This window comes from Haliaeetus albicilla, chromosome 25, assembly GCF_947461875.1.
Source record: "Haliaeetus albicilla chromosome 25, bHalAlb1.1, whole genome shotgun sequence".
NCBI classification, from domain to species: domain Eukaryota; kingdom Metazoa; phylum Chordata; class Aves; order Accipitriformes; family Accipitridae; genus Haliaeetus; species Haliaeetus albicilla.
The window spans coordinates 12518896-12533412 of NC_091507.1; positions in this window are offsets into that span (position 1 = coordinate 12518896).

Sequence of the window (14517 nt, forward strand, 5' to 3'; positions counted from 1 at the left end):
AGGCAAAAAGGGTTTTGGGATCTTTGCTTTCCCAAAGACGCATTCTCTCACGGTGCGCATCCTCGGCAGAGCCTGTTCCCGAAAAGGCAAACGTCCGGCTCCTTGTCCCACACGGAAGGTGGCAGCCCTGAAAGCTGTTGCTGGTCTTCACCTTCCCCGGGCAGCCTATTCATAGGCACAACAGGTATTCGGATCTGTGCTTGCCCAGAGAAGGAACAGCTCACGGTGCGCATCCTCGGCAGAGCCTGTTCCCGAAAAGGCAAACATCCGGCTCCTTGTCCCACACGGAAGGTGGCAGCCCTGAAAGCTCTTGCTGGTCTTCACCTTCCCCGGGCAGCCTAGTCACAGGCACAACCGCACTGGGAATCTCTGCTTTCCCAAAGACGCAATCTCTCACGGTGCGCATCCTCGGCAGAGCCTGTTCCCGAAAAGGCAAACGTCCGGCTCCTTGTCCCACACGGAAGGTGGCAGCCCTGAAAGCTGTTGCTGGTCTTCACCTTCCCCGTGCAGCCTACTCACAGGCACAACAGCTTTTGGGATCTGTGCTTGCCCAGAGAAGGAACAGCTCACGGTGCGCATCCTCGGCAGAGCCTGTTCCCGAAAAGGCAAACGTCCGGCTCCTTGTCCCACACGGAAGGTGGCAGCCCTGAAAGCTGTTGCTGGTCTTCACCTTCCCCGGGCAGCCTAGTCACAGGCACAACCGCACTGGGACTCTGCTTTCCCAAAGATGCAATCTCTCACGGTGCGCATCCTCGGCAGAGCCTGTTCCCGAAAAGGCAAACGTCCGGCTCCTTGTCCCACACGGAAGGTGGCAGCCCTGAAAGCTGTTGCTGGTCTTCACCTTCCCCGGGCAGCCTACTCACAGCCACAACCGCACTGGGAATCTCTGCTTTCCCAAAGACGCAATCTCTCACGGTGCGCATCCTCGGCAGAGCCTGTTCCCGAAAAGGCAAACGTCCGGCTCCTTGTCCCACACGGAAGGTGGCAGCCCTGAAAGCTGTTGCTGGTCTTCACCTTCCCCGGGCAGCCTACTCACAGGCACAACCGCACTGGGACTCTCTGCTTTCCCAAAGACGCAATCTCTCACGGTGCGCATCCTCGGCAGAGCCTGTTCCCGAAAAGGCAAACGTCCGGCTCCTTGTCCCACACGGAAGGTGGCAGCCCTGAAAGCTGTTGCTGGTCTTCACCTTCCCCGGGCAGCCTACTCACAGGCACAACAGGTATTCGGATCTGTGCTTGCCCAGAGAAGGAACAGCTCACGGTGCGCATCCTCGGCAGAGCCTGTTCCCGAAAAGGCAAACGTCCGGCTCCTTGTCCCACACGGAAGGTGGCAGCCCTGAAAGCTGTTGCTGGTCTTCACCTTCCCCGGGCAGCCTATTCATAGGCACAACAGGTATTCGGATCTGTGCTTGCCCAGAGAAGGAACAGCTCACGGTGCGCATCCTCGGCAGAGCCTGTTCCCGAAAAGGCAAACGTCCGGCTCCTTGTCCCACACGGAAGGTGGCAGCCCTGAAAGCTCTTGCTGGTCTTCACCTTCCCCGGGCAGCCTACTCACAGCCACAACCGCACTGGGAATCTCTGCTTTCCCAAAGACGCAATCTCTCACGGTGCGCATCCTCGGCAGAGCCTGTTCCCGAAAAGGCAAACGTCCGGCTCCTTGTCCCACACGGAAGGTGGCAGCCCTGAAAGCTGTTGCTGGTCTTCACCTTCCCCGTGCAGCCTACTCACAGGCACAACAGCTTTTGGGATCTGTGCTTGCCCAGAGAAGGAACAGCTCACGGTGCGCATCCTCGGCAGAGCCTGTTCCCGAAAAGGCAAACGTCCGGCTCCTTGTCCCACACGGAAGGTGGCAGCCCTGAAAGCTGTTGCTGGTCTTCACCTTCCCCGGGCAGCCTAGTCACAGGCACAACCGCACTGGGACTCTGCTTTCCCAAAGATGCAATCTCTCACGGTGCGCATCCTCGGCAGAGCCTGTTCCCGAAAAGGCAAACGTCCGGCTCCTTGTCCCACACGGAAGGTGGCAGCCCTGAAAGCTGTTGCTGGTCTTCACCTTCCCCGGGCAGCCTACTCACAGGCACAAAGGGTTTTGGGATCTGTGCTTTCCCAAAGACGCAATCTCTCACGGTGCGCATCCTCGGCAGAGCCTGTTCCCGAAAAGGCAAACGTCCGGCTCCTTGTCCCACACGGAAGGTGGCAGCCCTGAAAGCTGTTGCTGGTCTTCACCTTCCCCGGGCAGCCTACTCACAGGCACAACCGCACTGGGACTCTCTGCTTTCCCAAAGACGCAATCTCTCACGGTGCGCATCCTCGGCAGAGCCTGTTCCCGAAAAGGCAAACGTCCGGCTCCTTGTCCCACACGGAAGGTGGCAGCCCTGAAAGCTGTTGCTGGTCTTCACCTTCCCCGGGCAGCCTACTCACAGGCACAACAGGTATTCGGATCTGTGCTTGCCCAGAGAAGGAACAGCTCACGGTGCGCATCCTCGGCAGAGCCTGTTCCCGAAAAGGCAAACGTCCGGCTCCTTGTCCCACACGGAAGGTGGCAGCCCTGAAAGCTGTTGCTGGTCTTCACCTTCCCCGGGCAGCCTAGTCATAGGCACAACAGGTATTCGGATCTGTGCTTGCCCAGAGAAGGAACAGCTCACGGTGCGCATCCTCGGCAGAGCCTGTTCCCGAAAAGGCAAACGTCCGGCTCCTTGTCCCACACGGAAGGTGGCAGCCCTGAAAGCTCTTGCTGGTCTTCACCTTCCCCGGGCAGCCTACTCACAGGCAAAAAGGGTTTTGGGATCTTTGCTTTCCCAAAGACGCATTCTCTCACGGTGCGCATCCTCGGCAGAGCCTGTTCCCGAAAAGGCAAACGTCCGGCTCCTTGTCCCACACGGAAGGTGGCAGCCCTGAAAGCTGTTGCTGGTCTTCACCTTCCCCGGGCAGCCTATTCATAGGCACAACAGGTATTCGGATCTGTGCTTGCCCAGAGAAGGAACAGCTCACGGTGCGCATCCTCGGCAGAGCCTGTTCCCGAAAAGGCAAACATCCGGCTCCTTGTCCCACACGGAAGGTGGCAGCCCTGAAAGCTCTTGCTGGTCTTCACCTTCCCCGGGCAGCCTAGTCACAGGCACAACCGCACTGGGAATCTCTGCTTTCCCAAAGACGCAATCTCTCACGGTGCGCATCCTCGGCAGAGCCTGTTCCCGAAAAGGCAAACGTCCGGCTCCTTGTCCCACACGGAAGGTGGCAGCCCTGAAAGCTGTTGCTGGTCTTCACCTTCCCCGGGCAGCCTACTCACAGGCACAACAGCTTTTGGGATCTGTGCTTGCCCAGAGAAGGAACAGCTCACGGTGCGCATCCTCGGCAGAGCCTGTTCCCGAAAAGGCAAACGTCCGGCTCCTTGTCCCACACGGAAGGTGGCAGCCCTGAAAGCTGTTGCTGGTCTTCACCTTCCCCGGGCAGCCTAGTCACAGGCACAACCGCACTGGGACTCTGCTTTCCCAAAGATGCAATCTCTCACGGTGCGCATCCTCGGCAGAGCCTGTTCCCGAAAAGGCAAACGTCCGGCTCCTTGTCCCACACGGAAGGTGGCAGCCCTGAAAGCTGTTGCTGGTCTTCACCTTCCCCGGGCAGCCTACTCACAGCCACAACCGCACTGGGAATCTCTGCTTTCCCAAAGACGCAATCTCTCACGGTGCGCATCCTCGGCAGAGCCTGTTCCCGAAAAGGCAAACGTCCGGCTCCTTGTCCCACACGGAAGGTGGCAGCCCTGAAAGCTGTTGCTGGTCTTCACCTTCCCCGGGCAGCCTACTCACAGGCACAACCGCACTGGGACTCTCTGCTTTCCCAAAGACGCAATCTCTCACGGTGCGCATCCTCGGCAGAGCCTGTTCCCGAAAAGGCAAACGTCCGGCTCCTTGTCCCACACGGAAGGTGGCAGCCCTGAAAGCTGTTGCTGGTCTTCACCTTCCCCGGGCAGCCTACTCACAGGCACAACAGGTATTCGGATCTGTGCTTGCCCAGAGAAGGAACAGCTCACGGTGCGCATCCTCGGCAGAGCCTGTTCCCGAAAAGGCAAACGTCCGGCTCCTTGTCCCACACGGAAGGTGGCAGCCCTGAAAGCTGTTGCTGGTCTTCACCTTCCCCGGGCAGCCTATTCATAGGCACAACAGGTATTCGGATCTGTGCTTGCCCAGAGAAGGAACAGCTCACGGTGCGCATCCTCGGCAGAGCCTGTTCCCGAAAAGGCAAACGTCCGGCTCCTTGTCCCACACGGAAGGTGGCAGCCCTGAAAGCTCTTGCTGGTCTTCACCTTCCCCGGGCAGCCTACTCACAGCCACAACCGCACTGGGAATCTCTGCTTTCCCAAAGACGCAATCTCTCACGGTGCGCATCCTCGGCAGAGCCTGTTCCCGAAAAGGCAAACGTCCGGCTCCTTGTCCCACACGGAAGGTGGCAGCCCTGAAAGCTGTTGCTGGTCTTCACCTTCCCCGTGCAGCCTACTCACAGGCACAACAGCTTTTGGGATCTGTGCTTGCCCAGAGAAGGAACAGCTCACGGTGCGCATCCTCGGCAGAGCCTGTTCCCGAAAAGGCAAACGTCCGGCTCCTTGTCCCACACGGAAGGTGGCAGCCCTGAAAGCTGTTGCTGGTCTTCACCTTCCCCGGGCAGCCTAGTCACAGGCACAACCGCACTGGGACTCTGCTTTCCCAAAGATGCAATCTCTCACGGTGCGCATCCTCGGCAGAGCCTGTTCCCGAAAAGGCAAACGTCCGGCTCCTTGTCCCACACGGAAGGTGGCAGCCCTGAAAGCTGTTGCTGGTCTTCACCTTCCCCGGGCAGCCTACTCACAGGCACAACAGGTATTCGGATCTGTGCTTGCCCAGAGAAGGAACAGCTCACGGTGCGCATCCTCGGCAGAGCCTGTTCCCGAAAAGGCAAACGTCCGGCTCCTTGTCCCACACGGAAGGTGGCAGCCCTGAAAGCTGTTGCTGGTCTTCACCTTCCCCGGGCAGCCTACTCACAGGCACAACCGCACTGGGACTCTCTGCTTTCCCAAAGACGCAATCTCTCACGGTGCGCATCCTCGGCAGAGCCTGTTCCCGAAAAGGCAAACGTCCGGCTCCTTGTCCCACACGGAAGGTGGCAGCCCTGAAAGCTGTTGCTGGTCTTCACCTTCCCCGGGCAGCCTACTCACAGGCACAACAGGTATTCGGATCTGTGCTTGCCCAGAGAAGGAACAGCTCACGGTGCGCATCCTCGGCAGAGCCTGTTCCCGAAAAGGCAAACGTCCGGCTCCTTGTCCCACACGGAAGGTGGCAGCCCTGAAAGCTGTTGCTGGTCTTCACCTTCCCCGGGCAGCCTATTCATAGGCACAACAGGTATTCGGATCTGTGCTTGCCCAGAGAAGGAACAGCTCACGGTGCGCATCCTCGGCAGAGCCTGTTCCCGAAAAGGCAAACGTCCGGCTCCTTGTCCCACACGGAAGGTGGCAGCCCTGAAAGCTCTTGCTGGTCTTCACCTTCCCCGGGCAGCCTACTCACAGCCACAACCGCACTGGGAATCTCTGCTTTCCCAAAGACGCAATCTCTCACGGTGCGCATCCTCGGCAGAGCCTGTTCCCGAAAAGGCAAACGTCCGGCTCCTTGTCCCACACGGAAGGTGGCAGCCCTGAAAGCTGTTGCTGGTCTTCACCTTCCCCGTGCAGCCTACTCACAGGCACAACAGCTTTTGGGATCTGTGCTTGCCCAGAGAAGGAACAGCTCACGGTGCGCATCCTCGGCAGAGCCTGTTCCCGAAAAGGCAAACGTCCGGCTCCTTGTCCCACACGGAAGGTGGCAGCCCTGAAAGCTGTTGCTGGTCTTCACCTTCCCCGGGCAGCCTAGTCACAGGCACAACCGCACTGGGACTCTGCTTTCCCAAAGATGCAATCTCTCACGGTGCGCATCCTCGGCAGAGCCTGTTCCCGAAAAGGCAAACGTCCGGCTCCTTGTCCCACACGGAAGGTGGCAGCCCTGAAAGCTGTTGCTGGTCTTCACCTTCCCCGGGCAGCCTACTCACAGGCACAAAGGGTTTTGGGATCTGTGCTTTCCCAAAGACGCAATCTCTCACGGTGCGCATCCTCGGCAGAGCCTGTTCCCGAAAAGGCAAACGTCCGGCTCCTTGTCCCACACGGAAGGTGGCAGCCCTGAAAGCTGTTGCTGGTCTTCACCTTCCCCGGGCAGCCTACTCACAGGCACAACCGCACTGGGACTCTCTGCTTTCCCAAAGACGCAATCTCTCACGGTGCGCATCCTCGGCAGAGCCTGTTCCCGAAAAGGCAAACGTCCGGCTCCTTGTCCCACACGGAAGGTGGCAGCCCTGAAAGCTGTTGCTGGTCTTCACCTTCCCCGGGCAGCCTACTCACAGGCACAACAGGTATTCGGATCTGTGCTTGCCCAGAGAAGGAACAGCTCACGGTGCGCATCCTCGGCAGAGCCTGTTCCCGAAAAGGCAAACGTCCGGCTCCTTGTCCCACACGGAAGGTGGCAGCCCTGAAAGCTGTTGCTGGTCTTCACCTTCCCCGGGCAGCCTAGTCATAGGCACAACAGGTATTCGGATCTGTGCTTGCCCAGAGAAGGAACAGCTCACGGTGCGCATCCTCGGCAGAGCCTGTTCCCGAAAAGGCAAACGTCCGGCTCCTTGTCCCACACGGAAGGTGGCAGCCCTGAAAGCTCTTGCTGGTCTTCACCTTCCCCGGGCAGCCTACTCACAGGCAAAAAGGGTTTTGGGATCTTTGCTTTCCCAAAGACGCATTCTCTCACGGTGCGCATCCTCGGCAGAGCCTGTTCCCGAAAAGGCAAACGTCCGGCTCCTTGTCCCACACGGAAGGTGGCAGCCCTGAAAGCTGTTGCTGGTCTTCACCTTCCCCGGGCAGCCTATTCATAGGCACAACAGGTATTCGGATCTGTGCTTGCCCAGAGAAGGAACAGCTCACGGTGCGCATCCTCGGCAGAGCCTGTTCCCGAAAAGGCAAACATCCGGCTCCTTGTCCCACACGGAAGGTGGCAGCCCTGAAAGCTCTTGCTGGTCTTCACCTTCCCCGGGCAGCCTAGTCACAGGCACAACCGCACTGGGAATCTCTGCTTTCCCAAAGACGCAATCTCTCACGGTGCGCATCCTCGGCAGAGCCTGTTCCCGAAAAGGCAAACGTCCGGCTCCTTGTCCCACACGGAAGGTGGCAGCCCTGAAAGCTGTTGCTGGTCTTCACCTTCCCCGTGCAGCCTACTCACAGGCACAACAGCTTTTGGGATCTGTGCTTGCCCAGAGAAGGAACAGCTCACGGTGCGCATCCTCGGCAGAGCCTGTTCCCGAAAAGGCAAACGTCCGGCTCCTTGTCCCACACGGAAGGTGGCAGCCCTGAAAGCTGTTGCTGGTCTTCACCTTCCCCGGGCAGCCTAGTCACAGGCACAACCGCACTGGGACTCTGCTTTCCCAAAGATGCAATCTCTCACGGTGCGCATCCTCGGCAGAGCCTGTTCCCGAAAAGGCAAACGTCCGGCTCCTTGTCCCACACGGAAGGTGGCAGCCCTGAAAGCTGTTGCTGGTCTTCACCTTCCCCGGGCAGCCTACTCACAGCCACAACCGCACTGGGAATCTCTGCTTTCCCAAAGACGCAATCTCTCACGGTGCGCATCCTCGGCAGAGCCTGTTCCCGAAAAGGCAAACGTCCGGCTCCTTGTCCCACACGGAAGGTGGCAGCCCTGAAAGCTGTTGCTGGTCTTCACCTTCCCCGGGCAGCCTACTCACAGGCACAACCGCACTGGGACTCTCTGCTTTCCCAAAGACGCAATCTCTCACGGTGCGCATCCTCGGCAGAGCCTGTTCCCGAAAAGGCAAACGTCCGGCTCCTTGTCCCACACGGAAGGTGGCAGCCCTGAAAGCTGTTGCTGGTCTTCACCTTCCCCGGGCAGCCTACTCACAGGCACAACAGGTATTCGGATCTGTGCTTGCCCAGAGAAGGAACAGCTCACGGTGCGCATCCTCGGCAGAGCCTGTTCCCGAAAAGGCAAACGTCCGGCTCCTTGTCCCACACGGAAGGTGGCAGCCCTGAAAGCTGTTGCTGGTCTTCACCTTCCCCGGGCAGCCTATTCATAGGCACAACAGGTATTCGGATCTGTGCTTGCCCAGAGAAGGAACAGCTCACGGTGCGCATCCTCGGCAGAGCCTGTTCCCGAAAAGGCAAACGTCCGGCTCCTTGTCCCACACGGAAGGTGGCAGCCCTGAAAGCTCTTGCTGGTCTTCACCTTCCCCGGGCAGCCTACTCACAGCCACAACCGCACTGGGAATCTCTGCTTTCCCAAAGACGCAATCTCTCACGGTGCGCATCCTCGGCAGAGCCTGTTCCCGAAAAGGCAAACGTCCGGCTCCTTGTCCCACACGGAAGGTGGCAGCCCTGAAAGCTGTTGCTGGTCTTCACCTTCCCCGTGCAGCCTACTCACAGGCACAACAGCTTTTGGGATCTGTGCTTGCCCAGAGAAGGAACAGCTCACGGTGCGCATCCTCGGCAGAGCCTGTTCCCGAAAAGGCAAACGTCCGGCTCCTTGTCCCACACGGAAGGTGGCAGCCCTGAAAGCTGTTGCTGGTCTTCACCTTCCCCGGGCAGCCTAGTCACAGGCACAACCGCACTGGGACTCTGCTTTCCCAAAGATGCAATCTCTCACGGTGCGCATCCTCGGCAGAGCCTGTTCCCGAAAAGGCAAACGTCCGGCTCCTTGTCCCACACGGAAGGTGGCAGCCCTGAAAGCTGTTGCTGGTCTTCACCTTCCCCGGGCAGCCTACTCACAGGCACAAAGGGTTTTGGGATCTGTGCTTTCCCAAAGACGCAATCTCTCACGGTGCGCATCCTCGGCAGAGCCTGTTCCCGAAAAGGCAAACGTCCGGCTCCTTGTCCCACACGGAAGGTGGCAGCCCTGAAAGCTGTTGCTGGTCTTCACCTTCCCCGGGCAGCCTACTCACAGGCACAACCGCACTGGGACTCTCTGCTTTCCCAAAGACGCAATCTCTCACGGTGCGCATCCTCGGCAGAGCCTGTTCCCGAAAAGGCAAACGTCCGGCTCCTTGTCCCACACGGAAGGTGGCAGCCCTGAAAGCTGTTGCTGGTCTTCACCTTCCCCGGGCAGCCTACTCACAGGCACAACAGGTATTCGGATCTGTGCTTGCCCAGAGAAGGAACAGCTCACGGTGCGCATCCTCGGCAGAGCCTGTTCCCGAAAAGGCAAACGTCCGGCTCCTTGTCCCACACGGAAGGTGGCAGCCCTGAAAGCTGTTGCTGGTCTTCACCTTCCCCGGGCAGCCTATTCATAGGCACAACAGGTATTCGGATCTGTGCTTGCCCAGAGAAGGAACAGCTCACGGTGCGCATCCTCGGCAGAGCCTGTTCCCGAAAAGGCAAACGTCCGGCTCCTTGTCCCACACGGAAGGTGGCAGCCCTGAAAGCTCTTGCTGGTCTTCACCTTCCCCGGGCAGCCTACTCACAGCCACAACCGCACTGGGAATCTCTGCTTTCCCAAAGACGCAATCTCTCACGGTGCGCATCCTCGGCAGAGCCTGTTCCCGAAAAGGCAAACGTCCGGCTCCTTGTCCCACACGGAAGGTGGCAGCCCTGAAAGCTCTTGCTGGTCTTCACCTTCCCCGGGCAGCCTACTCACAGGCACAACCGCACTGGGAATCTCTGCTTTCCCAAAGATGCAATCTCTCACGGTGCGCATCCTCGGCAGAGCCTGTTCCCGAAAAGGCAAACGTCCGGCTCCTTGTCCCACACGGAAGGTGGCAGCCCTGAAAGCTGTTCCTGGTCTTCACCTTCCCCGGGCAGCCTACTCACAGCCACAACCGCACTGGGAATCTCTGCTTTCCCAAAGACGCAATCTCTCACGGTGCGCATCCTCGGCAGAGCCTGTTCCCGAAAAGGCAAACGTCCGGCTCCTTGTCCCACACGGAAGGTGGCAGCCCTGAAAGCTGTTGCTGGTCTTCACCTTCCACGGGCAGCCTAGTCACAGGCACAACAGGTTTTGGGATCTGTGCTTGCGCAGAGAAGGAACAGCTCACGGTGCGCATCCTCGGCAGAGCCTGTTCCCGAAAAGGCAAACGTCCGGCTCCTTGTCCCACACGGAAGGTGGCAGCCCTGAAAGCTGTTGCTGGTCTTCACCTTCCCCGGGCAGCCTATTCATAGGCACAACAGGTATTCGGATCTGTGCTTGCCCAGAGAAGGAACAGCTCACGGTGCGCATCCTCGGCAGAGCCTGTTCCCGAAAAGGCAAACATCCGGCTCCTTGTCCCACACGGAAGGTGGCAGCCCTGAAAGCTGTTGCTGGTCTTCACCTTCCCCGGGCAGCCTATTCATAGGCACAACAGGTATTCGGATCTGTGCTTTCCCCAGAGAAGGAATATCTCACGGTGCGCATCCTCGGCAGAGCCTGTTCCCGAAAAGGCAAACGTCCGGCTCCTTGTCCCACACGGAAGGTGGCAGCCCTGAAAGCTGTTGCTGGTCTTCACCTTCCCCGTGCAGCCTACTCACAGGCACAACAGCTTTTGGGATCTGTGCTTGCCCAGAGAAGGAACAGCTCACGGTGCGCATCCTCGGCAGAGCCTGTTCCCGAAAAGGCAAACGTCCGGCTCCTTGTCCCACACGGAAGGTGGCAGCCCTGAAAGCTCTTGCTGGTCTTCACCTTCCCCGGGCAGCCTGTTCACAGGCACAAAGGGTTTTGGGATCTGTGCTTTCCCAAAGACGCAATCTCTCACGGTGCGCATCCTCGGCAGAGCCTGTTCCCGAAAAGGCAAACGTCCGGCTCCTTGTCCCACACGGAAGGTGGCAGCCCTGAAAGCTGTTGCTGGTCTTCACCTTCCCCGGGCAGCCTACTCACAGGCACAACCGCACTGGGACTCTCTGCTTTCCCAAAGACGCAATCTCTCACGGTGCGCATCCTCGGCAGAGCCTGTTCCCGAAAAGGCAAACGTCCGGCTCCTTGTCCCACACGGAAGGTGGCAGCCCTGAAAGCTGTTGCTGGTCTTCACCTTCCCCGGGCAGCCTACTCACAGGCACAACCGCACTGGGAATCTCTGCTTTCCCAAAGACGCAATCTCTCACGGTGCGCATCCTCGGCAGAGCCTGTTCCCGAAAAGGCAAACGTCCGGCTCCTTGTCCCACACGGAAGGTGGCAGCCCTGAAAGCTGTTGCTGGTCTTCACCTTCCCCGGGCAGCCTATTCATAGGCACAACAGGTATTCGGATCTGTGCTTGCCCAGAGAAGGAACAGCTCACGGTGCGCATCCTCGGCAGAGCCTGTTCCCGAAAAGGCAAACGTCCGGCTCCTTGTCCCACACGGAAGGTGGCAGCCCTGAAAGCTGTTGCTGGTCTTCACCTTCCCCGGGCAGCCTACTCACAGGCACAACAGGTTTTGGGATCTGTGCTTGCCCAGAGAAGGAACAGCTCACGGTGCGCATCCTCGGCAGAGCCTGTTCCCGAAAAGGCAAACGTCCGGCTCCTTGTCCCACACGGAAGGTGGCAGCCCTGAAAGCTGTTGCTGGTCTTCACCTTCCCCGGGCAGCCTATTCATAGGCACAACAGGTATTCGGATCTGTGCTTGCCCAGAGAAGGAACAGCTCACGGTGCGCATCCTCGGCAGAGCCTGTTCCCGAAAAGGCAAACGTCCGGCTCCTTGTCCCACACGGAAGGTGGCAGCCCTGAAAGCTGTTGCTGGTCTTCACCTTCCCCGGGCAGCCTACTCACAGGCACAACCGCACTGGGAATCTCTGCTTTCCCAAAGACGCAATCTCTCACGGTGCGCATCCTCGGCAGAGCCTGTTCCCGAAAAGGCAAACGTCCGGCTCCTTGTCCCACACGGAAGGTGGCAGCCCTGAAAGCTGTTGCTGGTCTTCACCTTCCCCGGGCAGCCTAGTCACAGGCACAACAGGTTTTGGGATCTGTGCTTGCCCAGAGAAGGAACAGCTCACGGTGCGCATCCTCGGCAGAGCCTGTTCCCGAAAAGGCAAACGTCCGGCTCCTTGTCCCACACGGAAGGTGGCAGCCCTGAAAGCTGTTGCTGGTCTTCACCTTCCCCGGGCAGCCTACTCACAGGCACAACCGCACTGGGAATCTCTGCTTTCCCAAAGACGCAATCTCTCACGGTGCGCATCCTCGGCAGAGCCTGTTCCCGAAAAGGCAAACGTCCGGCTCCTTGTCCCACACGGAAGGTGGCAGCCCTGAAAGCTGTTGCTGGTCTTCACCTTCCCCGGGCAGCCTACTCACAGGCACAACCGCACTGGGAATCTCTGCTTTCCCAAAGACGCAATCTCTCACGGTGCGCATCCTCGGCAGAGCCTGTTCCCGAAAAGGCAAACGTCCGGCTCCTTGTCCCACACGGAAGGTGGCAGCCCTGAAAGCTGTTGCTGGTCTTCACCTTCCCCGGGCAGCCTATTCATAGGCACAACAGGTATTCGGATCTGTGCTTGCCCAGAGAAGGAACAGCTCACGGTGCGCATCCTCGGCAGAGCCTGTTCCCGAAAAGGCAAACGTCCGGCTCCTTGTCCCACACGGAAGGTGGCAGCCCTGAAAGCTGTTGCTGGTCTTCACCTTCCCCGGGCAGCCTACTCACAGGCACAACAGCTTTTGGGATCTGTGCTTGCCCAGAGAAGGAACAGCTCACGGTGCGCATCCTCGGCAGAGCCTGTTCCCGAAAAGGCAAACGTCCGGCTCCTTGTCCCACACGGAAGGTGGCAGCCCTGAAAGCTGTTGCTGGTCTTCACCTTCCCCGGGCAGCCTGTTCACAGGCACAAAGGGTTTTGGGATCTGTGCTTTCCCAAAGACGCAATCTCTCACGGTGCGCATCCTCGGCAGAGCCTGTTCCCGAAAAGGCAAACGTCCGGCTCCTTGTCCCACACGGAAGGTGGCAGCCCTGAAAGCTGTTGCTGGTCTTCACCTTCCCCGGGCAGCCTACTCACAGGCACAACCGCACTGGGAATCTCTGCTTTCCCAAAGACGCAATCTCTCACGGTGCGCATCCTCGGCAGAGCCTGTTCCCGAAAAGGCAAACGTCCGGCTCCTTGTCCCACACGGAAGGTGGCAGCCCTGAAAGCTGTTGCTGGTCTTCACCTTCCCCGGGCAGCCTAGTCACAGGCACAACAGGTTTTGGGATCTGTGCTTGCCCAGAGAAGGAACAGCTCACGGTGCGCATCCTCGGCAGAGCCTGTTCCCGAAAAGGCAAACGTCCGGCTCCTTGTCCCACACGGAAGGTGGCAGCCCTGAAAGCTGTTGCTGGTCTTCACCTTCCCCGGGCAGCCTACTCACAGGCACAACCGCACTGGGAATCTCTGCTTTCCCAAAGACGCAATCTCTCACGGTGCGCATCCTCGGCAGAGCCTGTTCCTGAAAAGGCAAACGTCCGGCTCCTTGTCCCACACGGAAGGTGGCAGCCCTGAAAGCTGTTGCTGGTCTTCACCTTCCCCGGGCAGCCTACTCACAGGCACAACCACACTGGGAATCTCTGCTTTCCCAAAGACGCAATCTCTCACGGTGCGCATCCTCGGCAGAGCCTGTTCCCGAAAAGGCAAACGTCCGGCTCCTTGTCCCACACGGAAGGTGGCAGCCCTGAAAGCTGTTGCTGGTCTTCACCTTCCCCGGGCAGCCTACTCACAGGCACAACCGCACTGGGACTCTCTGCTTTCCCAAAGACGCAATCTCTCACGGTGCGCATCCTCGGCAGAGCCTGTTCCCGAAAAGGCAAACGTCCGGCTCCTTGTCCCACACGGAAGGTGGCAGCCCTGAAAGCTGTTGCTGGTCTTCACCTTCCCCGGGCAGCCTACTCACAGGCACAACCGCACTGGGAATCTCTGCTTTCCCAAAGACGCAATCTCTCACGGTGCGCATCCTCGGCAGAGCCTGTTCCCGAAAAGGCAAACGTCCGGCTCCTTGTCCCACACGGAAGGTGGCAGCCCTGAAAGCTGTTGCTGGTCTTCACCTTCCCCGGGCAGCCTATTCATAGGCACAACAGGTATTCGGATCTGTGCTTGCCCAGAGAAGGAACAGCTCACGGTGCGCATCCTCGGCAGAGCCTGTTCCCGAAAAGGCAAACGTCCGGCTCCTTGTCCCACACGGAAGGTGGCAGCCCTGAAAGCTGTTGCTGGTCTTCACCTTCCCCGGGCAGCCTACTCACAGGCACAACAGGTTTTGGGATCTGTGCTTGCCCAGAGAAGGAACAGCTCACGGTGCGCATCCTCGGCAGAGCCTGTTCCCGAAAAGGCAAACGTCCGGCTCCTTGTCCCACACGGAAGGTGGCAGCCCTGAAAGCTGTTGCTGGTCTTCACCTTCCCCGGGCAGCCTGTTCACAGGCACAACCGCACTGGGACTCTCTGCTTTCCCAAAGACGCAATCTCTCACGGTGCGCATCCTCGGCAGAGCCTGTTCCCGAAAAGGCAAACGTCCGGCTCCTTGTCCCACACGGAAGGTGGCAGCCCTGAAAGCTGTTGCTGGTCTTCACCTTCCCCGGGCAGCCTACTC